The sequence below is a fragment of the Panthera onca genome, chromosome F2 (genome assembly GCF_046562875.1).
Source record: "Panthera onca isolate mPanOnc1 chromosome F2, mPanOnc1 haplotype 2, whole genome shotgun sequence".
In the NCBI taxonomy this organism is placed as follows: Eukaryota; Metazoa; Chordata; class Mammalia; order Carnivora; family Felidae; genus Panthera; species Panthera onca.
This window is the reverse complement of record NC_138356.1, coordinates 66544126-66553525: the sequence shown is the minus strand read 5'-3', so window position 1 is coordinate 66553525 and position 9400 is coordinate 66544126.

Below are 9400 nucleotides of genomic sequence, written 5' to 3'. Positions count from 1 at the left end.
CCAGAACTGTCCCCCAGGCACTTCTCTCTCCCAGTGACACCCGAGTCCCCAGCCTCCGGTCCTCTGAAAAAGCTTTTCTCTGCTCCCTCCCTCCCCTATTGTCTGTCAAAGTCATGTTTGAACAGATCGCCCAGAGAAGCTCCAGTCTGGGGGCCAGCACTGACCCGCTGCACGACCTGCTTGGAGTACCGCCTGGAGAGGAGTCTGCGGCTGACTCTGGGCCGATGGGACCAGCCGTCTGTGAGCTGGGGCGGCAGGTGCAGCAGGTGTGTTTGAAGTGTAGGAACAGCTAAGGGAGAAGCCACATTTTCTTTCCAGGTCAGGTCACGGTCAAGTCCATGTCGATGGAATGCAACGTACGTCTTTGGGTTCTGCCAGAAACAGACTGAGACAGGATTGGAGTACAAGTACGAGGGAGCCGCCACGGGGCACGTTAACGAGGGACATCTGGGGTCAGTCCTGCCGGGCCCCCTGGGAGATGGTATCCAATACATCTTGGAGTTTTCCTACGCAAAGGGTGAGAATTTATCTACCAACCTCCATTTGTCACTGGCGGAGGGCTGCTCCTGGGCCCACATTAAGCCCCCTGTGGCCGGCCTGCCCTGTGTGCTCACCAGGCACAGCCGTGAAGTCAGAGGAGGCACGTGGTCAGACTCTCAGGTGCACGGTCAGAGATTCACGGGAGTGGTGAGTGCTGTCGGTCGGGAGTAGGACCCTGACAATGTCTGCTCAGGGAACTAAAAAACTGGGACTGTGTGGTCCTCACAGCTGGCAGATAGGGAGAGCCAGAAGCCTGTGGCATATCTATTCTTTGGAGGAGAATTGCTGTTACATCTGTAACCCACCAAAGCTGTGGCCCAAGTGGCTCAGTCCAGTAGGAGAATAGTATATTGTTTTAATGTTTATTTATTTTTGAGAGAGACAGAGACAGAGCATGAGTGAGGGAGGGGCAGAGAGAGAGAGAGAGGGAGGGAAACACAGAATCTGAAGCTCCAGGCTCCAGCTGTCAGCACAGAGCCTGATGTGGGGCTTGAACCCACAACCTGAGAGATCATGACCTGAGCCGAAGTCGGACACTTAACCAACTGAGCCACCCAGGTGCCCCAGGAGAATAGTATTTTTGAAAGCACCGTCCAGGGGGACCCGGGTGGCTCAGTCGGTTAAGTGTCCGACTTTGGCTCAGGTCATGATCTCACGGTTTGTGAGTTTGAACCCCACATCAGGCTCGCTGCTGTCGGCACAGAGCCCGCTTGGGATCCTCTGCCCCTTCTCTTTCTGCCCCTCCCCCACTTGCACTCTCTCAAAAATAAAACATTTAAAAAATAATAATAAAAGCACAGTCCAAAGAAGACAAAAAGAAATTTCCTCTCTACTTTTGAAGGTTGTTGAAGAAAATCCAATTCATGCCCTCAGGCAGCCCTCCCTTTATTAGACTTTATCTCTCCCCCCTCAATCCCTGGAACGTTGAGGACAACAAACCCAACAAACTCTCCCCCTATTGCCCTTGTGGCTCCGTGCCTTTCTTCTTCTCTGTTTGGCCAACTCTTGCTTGTGCAAATTGACTTAACCTCTTTCCCACATTCTCCTCAGAGCTTGTCTCCTCTCTGGCCCTCCTCAGTCCCTTCTCTCGTTGCCTCAGTCCAGTGCCCAGTCTGGTTAGACCAACCTGGGGAGGGAAGTACTAATCCCTGGGATTTGTTCTGGTTCACGCCAGGGCTCAACAGTTGTCTGCAACTCTCCATTGCCCGCCATGTTAAGTACCCATTCCTGAGTCTCGAGTTTGAGGTCCTGCATGTTTGGGACCTGTGTGAACATTCCATTCCTCTCCTATACTTGGCCATAATTGAGTGCTCACTGCATGCTGGCCATCTGTGCTGAGGGAGACACAGATTAGTGGACTCCATTACACAGATGAGGAAACTAAGGCTCAGAGAGGTTGAGTGACTTGTCCAAGATCACACAGCGAGTGAGTGGCATAGCCTGGGCACTGTTGCCCTAAAGCCCATGTGTTTTCCACTCTGCCAAGCGTCACCCTTTCCCTTCCCCTCCCCTTTCCCCTCTATCCTCAGAACAATCCCCATCATCTTATGAGTTCCAGAATGTATACAGGAGAGAATGGAAGAAGTGGGTGGACATGATGGGGTTCTCTTCTCACCCAGGCCCAATTCTCTTTGTTAGATTAGTCAATGACTGAGGGACGCCTGAAGCAGTGGTAGGTCTCCAGAGCCAGGAAGGACTATTTTTTTTTTTTAATGTTTTGTTTTTGTTTTTGGTTTTTTTTGGCGGGGGGGGGGGGGGCGGGGGGATGGCATAGAGAGAGAGAGGGAATCCAAAGCCCAATGTGGGGCTCGAACTCATGAACCATGAGATCATGACCTGAGCTAAAATGGGATGCCTAACTGACAGCTTGGAGCCTGGAGCCTGCCTCGGATTCTGTGTCTCCCTCTCTCTTTGCCCCTTCCTCTCTCTCTCTCTCTCTCTCTCTCTCTCAAAAATAAATAAATGTAAAAAAAAAAATGAAAGAATAACACAGACATGTCAAAAATATGAAGAAACCAGCTTGGAGTTCCCACTGGCTAAACTTGGCACAATTTGAGTATCAAAATAATGGTAAAAAAGGATTGTCATACATGAAATAAAGTAGAAAACCATGAGTCCATACGAACAAAAATATAGATACTGAAGTTTGAGGAAGAACAAATGTTTTTTTTTTTTCTTAAGATTTTATTTTTCTAAAGTAATCTCTACACTCAACGTGGGGCTCAAACTCACAACCCTGAGATCAAGAGTCACCTGCTCCACCAACGAAGTCAGCCAGGTGCCCCAAGAACAGGTATTTAAACAGTTTCAAATAAATTCTCCATGAAATACTTAGTAAGTACAAAGAGGGACTAAGAAACTTTGTGGCAACAGACCCCATCAGCCACACCCTAACCACGTGATCAAAGTGACCCTCATCGATAATGGGACAAATCAAAACCTGGAGCCAGTTGATAGGATGCAGTGAGAAAAACCCAGCATCGCTCTCATGATATTCTTGCCAAAAATACGTCACCTGAATTTTGACTGAGTTTTTAAAAATGTGTTTATGTGAGGGGCACCTGGGTGGCTCAGTCAGTTAACCTTCCGACTCAATGTCGGCTCAGGTCATGATCTCGCTGTTTATGAGATCGAGCCCTATGTCAGGCTCTGTGTGGAGCCTGCTTGGGATTCTCTCTTTCTCTCTCTCTCTCTCTCTCTCTCTGCCCCTCCCCTGCTTGTGCTCTCTCTCTCAAAATAAATAAACATTAAAAAAATGTGTTTAGGTGATCCCGCAAGGAGGAAACAATCAGATAAATCCAGACTATGAAGATTCTAGGAGACCAGCAGGTGGGAGAATGGGGGAGAGGACTGGGACCTGGGGAAGGGGGTGTGGAGAGTCCTGTCACATACATAGTAAATTGTCCAATGGCCCAACAGCAGAGCTTCCAAAGCCCTTGCTCCAATCTGCAGCCAGATTCTGTAATTACTGGTTTAGGTGAGGCTCTCCTCCTTTAGGCTGTGAGCAGTTGTGGGTGGGGGATGGGGGTCTAGCAAGGCCTGACTTAGCTTCTTGGCACCCCCAGTGCCTATGCCCCTTGGGGGCTGGCACGTAGTAGGCATTTAATAAATGCCTATTAGGCAAATGAGTGGCTAAGTGCTCCTGGGACAGAGGCCGGTCACTCAGGATGTCACAAAGAGGATTCCAGAACTTGTCTCGGAGAGGTTAGGGGCTGAGAGCCTGGGCCTTGGGCCCAGGACCCGGGAGGAACGGATGCCTGTTTGACCTTAAGGAGCAGCTGCTGCCTTCTCTCCAACACCTCTCCATCAAGGCCTGCAGCAGCATGAAAACTGTACGGTCTCATTACCCAGTGACCCAAGAAGTGCAATTAAGTTGAAAAGTAGTTGGCATAATTAATTAGACGGGTAAATAGCTCCCTGTCAACACCAATCAATCCATTCTGCATCTAATCAGCCCCTCGAAGACAGGCTGGGAGCCCTGGCAGCTGTGCCTTCCGCTGGCAGGCAAGGGCCTGGGGCAGGAGCAGAAACGGGCAGAGTAACAAGCCGGGCACCCCAAACCCCATCCACATGCCCTTCTGCATTCACTTTTCATGGGAGCGGCCTCTCCGGGGCTGTCTTCAGGGATTCCATCCTGGGCACCCAGCAAAAGCACAGCTTACCGCCCAGGGACCCTCAGCTGCACAGTCCCTTCGCCTCCTTCAGGGTCCCATTGGAGTTTGAATTCTCAGTTTGTGGCTCAAGATTTCCGATGTGCATTAAAACCATTATAAACGTGCATAAAAACTGTGGGAGCTCCCAGTTTTGGAGCTAGTAAATTTGCAGATGCTTTTGTTTTTAAATTAAGGTATAACTTAGAGGCAGTAAAATTTACCCTTGTTAGTGTTCACCTCTATGAATTTTGAGAAATGCACACAATCATATAACCACACCACAGCCAAGATCTAGAATATTTCTATCACCCACGCTCTCCTGTAGTCAACTGCTCCCCACACCCAACCCCTGGTAACCACTGATCAATGATCTCTCCCAAAAGCTTTGCCTGTTCCAGAATATCCTATGAATGGAATCATACAGGGTGAGCCTTTTGAGTGTGGCTTGTTTTCACTTAGCATAATGCATTTGGGATTGATCCATATTGTGGCATGTGTCTCAGTGGTTAGCTACTTTTTAAAAAAAAATTTTTTTTAACATTTATTTATTATTGAGAGACAGCATGAACAGGGGAGGGGTAGAGAGAGGGGGAAACACAGAATCCAAAGTAGGCTCCAGGCTCTGAGCTGTCAGCACAGAGCCCGACACAGGGCTCGAACTCACAAACTGCGAGATCATGACCCAAGTCGAAGTTGGTCGCTCAACCAACTGAGCCACCCAGGCGCCCCAGTGGTTGGCTACTTTTTATTGCTGAGTAGTGTCTTATAATACAGATGTACCAGTGTATCTGTTTCTCAGGTGAAGGACATGGGGTTGTTTCTAGTTACGAGTGTTTATGAATAAAGCCACTATAAATATACATCGATAAGCTTTTTAAAAAATGTTTTTTTTGAGTGATAGAGTGCGAGGTAGGGAGAGGCAGAGAGAGAAGGAGACACACAATCTGAAGCAGGCTCCAGGCTCTGAGCTGTCAGCATAGAGCCCAACATGGGGCTTGAACCCATGAACTGCTAGATCATGACCTGAACTGAAGTTGGATGCTTAACCAAGTGAGCCACCCAGGCACTCCTATCTATAAGCTTTTGAATGAACTTAAGTTTTCACTCACTTAAATACCTAGGGGTGAGGTTGCTGGGTCTTATAAATTTCTTATAAATTTCTTTATAAGAAATTGCCAAACTCTTTCCTAAAGTCCTGTACCATTTTGCGTCCCACCAGCAATGTATGAGACTTTCAGGAACTTTGCATTTATGCCAGGGTATAGACTTCAAAAAACAATCATATCCATTGCTGCTGACAGCAAGGCCGGCCATATAACTTTTCGGGGCCCCGTGCAAAATGAAAACATGGGGTCTCGTGGAGCCAAACAAAAGGAAAAAACTGCCATTAATGGCATTAAAATAGAAAGATTTTTCCTTTCTACCACAGAGTCTTTCTCTCTCGACTTCTCATGGTGTTTTTTTTTAACTTGCTATTTCATGTTTTAAGTAAAGAAATACTAACATTCAAAATTATTAGCATGAATTTTACCTTTCATCTTCATATGGTGCAATGCCTTTATGTATGTATTTATTTATTTATTGTTTAATTTACATCCAAGTTAGTTAGCATATGGTGCAACAATGATTTCAGGAGTAGATTCCTTAAGCCCCTTACCCATTTAGCCCATGCCACCCCCGATCCCTGGTGCAATGCCATTTTAAATGCAACTATGACAGCGTTAACCGTGTATGTAGAATCACTGAAATTATACAATGCGTATTTTGTTTGTGCATGCATATGTATTTTCTTCTTCCCAGAAAGTGGAAATGCTGCAGAAAATGAGCTCACCTGTTTTTATTCCACTTCTCGCTACGTGCGTATTCTACTAACAGTCTCTACCTCTGGCTTACCGGTGAATATGGAAGGACAGAAAGAAGGAAGTATTTCTTTCTCTTCCCTTCCGTAAGCATATGTGAAATCCCTTGGCTGTTTTTTGGGACATGATTGCCCTTTGCTGCATTCGACGCAAATTCTGGTGCCAACAGAAAGCGTGACCTCTCGAGTCTCGTCTTGCCTCTCTCAGTCACAGATGTAAGGCATGTACCCGGTCTTCACTGGGAGTCTCACTGACTTTCCACGCGTCATGGACCCACCGGAGTTCAGAGCTCACGGGGCACTGTGAATGCTCTGTGCCAGTGGGTCAGCAAGGAACTGCAGGCAAGCACAGTACACACGTTTGTTCTGCTCACTCCGCCATTGGACTTGACTTACAAACCCCCAGCTCAGGGGTGCCTGGGTGGCTCGGTCAGTTAAGCGTCTGACTCTCGGTTTTGTCTCAGGTCACGATCTCGTGGTTCATGGATTTGAACCCCTCATCGGGCTCACCACTGGCAGCGTGGAGCCTGCTTGGGATTCTCTCTCTCCCCCTCTCTCTCTGCTCTCCCCTGTTTGCGTGCTCTCTCTCAAAATAAATCACTTAAAAAAATAAATTAATAAAAAAACCGCAGCTCAATGATAAAATTATTAAGAATTTCAAGATGGTGACGGCAGAGTATTAAACCAAGTGCAGGGTCCTTCTGAGCCTGGGACCTGTGTGAGCAAATTAAATATTTGTGATACCACTAAAATACTTTTATAATATTAAAAAAAATCAATCCCTGAGATTCTAGCTAATTACATTATTTGGGGTATTATGCTTTGTTTCTCTAGTGAAATTGTTCATTTTTCTAGAATAAAGAACACAACTTCTGGGGGCGCCTGGGTGGCTCAGTTCGTTAAGTATCCGACTTCGGCTCAGGTCATGATTTCATGGTTCGTGGGTTCAAACCCCTCGTCAGGCTCTGTATCAGCAGCTCAGAGTCTGGAGCCTGCTTCAGATTCTGTGTCTCCCTCTCTCTCTCTTTGCCCCTCCCCCGCTCAAGTTCTCTCTCTCTCTCTCTCTCTCTCTCTCTCTCAAAAATAAATAAACATTAAAAAAAAAAAAAAAAGAACACAACTTCTGCTCTTTCATTACATCACAGCCCCTGGCCTGGCCAGGACTCCTATGGGCACTCAGAAAGTTCTAGCTGGTTTTCAGAGAAACCCACTGCAGTGGATAAGCTCCGGCACCACTCTGGCTCTGTGTGGAAGCAGGAGTGGGGACGAGCGCCGAGGCTCCCCCGTTACTCCCCTCTACACACGGCTGGGAGTGGCTGCGGTAGGAAGGTTGGGGATATCAGCTGGTAAAGGAAGGAATGTATGAGTAGGTCAGCCCAGCAGCATCTCACTGACTTCGAAATGATTATCAGGAATTTCACATAGTGCCTGGTGCAGGTCAGCAAATGGTCAGAACCTGCCCAAGGTGCCCATCGGCCTGGTGTGGGTTGTCAGAGGGACCCTCCCTCCAAGCTGGGCGGGGAAACTCTCTGGGACTCCACCCTGTCTCTTTGTTTTGGAAAATAATTCTGGTGGCTTTGCCCTTTGTTTTGTGAATATTACATGTTCATTATAAAAGTTTGTGAAAAAACCGTGGCGCCTGGGTGGCTCGGTCGGTTGCACGTTTGATTCTTGATTTCACCTCAGGTCATGATCCTAGGGTCGTGGGATGGAGCCCCGAGTCGGGCTCAGCGCTGAGCTTGGAGCCTGTTTAAGATTCTCTCTCTCTCTCTCTCTCTCTCTCTCTCTCTCTCTCTTTCCCTCTGCCCCTTCACCCATTCTTGTGGTGCTCTCTCTCTCTAGAATAAAAAATTTAATTAAAAAAATTAAAAATTGGTGAAAAAAACAGGCAAAAATAAGTAAAATGCATTAAAATGAAAAAAACAAACACTCTATTTTCCATAGCCACGTCACTGACATACTTTTTAACATTTGTTGTGTGTGTGACAACAGTGTAGATTAGACGTCTCAGGATCCACTGCAAACTCCCTCCAGTGTGTACGTCTCCCTTTTTCCCCAGGCCTCCCAAAAGCCAGAGCTCTGCATGGGACCCAAGCTCTGTGGGACAGGGGCCATCCTCCCGGGACAGGAGCACCCTCATGGGACAGGGCCATCCTCCCGGGACTCGGAAGGCGCTAGTGAGCAAATCGGAGCCACCAGGACCATGCTGGGGGTTTGGCTCTTCTGCAGCCGCAGCTGAGGCAGGATTGAGTGCAGGCTCCAGTCTGGTGTCAGAGGTGGAGAGTGCCGGTACCGAATTTCCACTGGAAGCATCCGTGGTGTGGCCGGGCATCTTCCTGGGGTTGCCCTTGCCTCTGTAGCGTCCAAGCATGGTTCCCCAGCCCTCCTGGAAATTCTGTAATGAGCTAACTCTGCAACAAATTCCCTCCTGCTTAACCAGCTAGAGTAGATTCTGTCGTCAGCAGTGAAGAACTCTCTCCTGGGGTCTCAGCTTCACTCTGCCCAACCTCCTTCAGAGCACTTACCATAAAATGGAATGGCCTTGTGTATGTATTCCTTTACCACTTAATGTGTCTTCATGAGGGAGGAACCAGTTCTGTCTCACTCACCACTTGGATCCCAGTGGCTGTCTCAGGGCAGCGCTTGGTTAGTATCTGTCCGGTGAGATATTTGGTCACCTTCCAGCAGGACTTAGCCCAGCACCAGCCACTCCTGGGGATCAAGTCAGGGGGTATTCTTTCTACATGTGTTCCCTCCCCGCCAACATTTGCTGACTGCCTCTTCTGCAGAGAAAAGCAATGAATTGGAAGATACCAACTTGCACCCCTCTGAGTCTAGTGACTTAAGGTTGTACAGATGAATGAGCTCACTGTGGCCAATTCCTTGCTTCCCTTCAATGAGCAAAGACCTGCTCTGTGATGAGCATGTGTGTGTCTGTATGTGTTAAGTGGGGACAGATTTTTCTGAATAAAAAGACCCACAGACTCAGAATACCAAATTCATTCATTCATTCACTCACTCATTCATTCATTCATTCCACAAACTCTGATTGAAGGTCTGCTCTGACGTATGTATGCATGAAGTGCAGGAGGGGGCCTGGACCTCCCAGTCAAATCCACTTTGTAATCAGACTTTCTCCCTTTGGCTATCAGACTGTCATCTAAATCATTTCAAGCCTCTAAGCCTTAAATTAAGAGCCAGATGATGCAACCTTTCCATTATGTGGTTGTGCAATTTCAGGCGCAAACTCTATGTTTAAAATACAGGTGCGGGAGTAGATTTTAGTGATATGATTTGAAAGCATTAATGTTTAAGCAGGCCAGTCCCTGGATACCTACTGCAGGTAGGA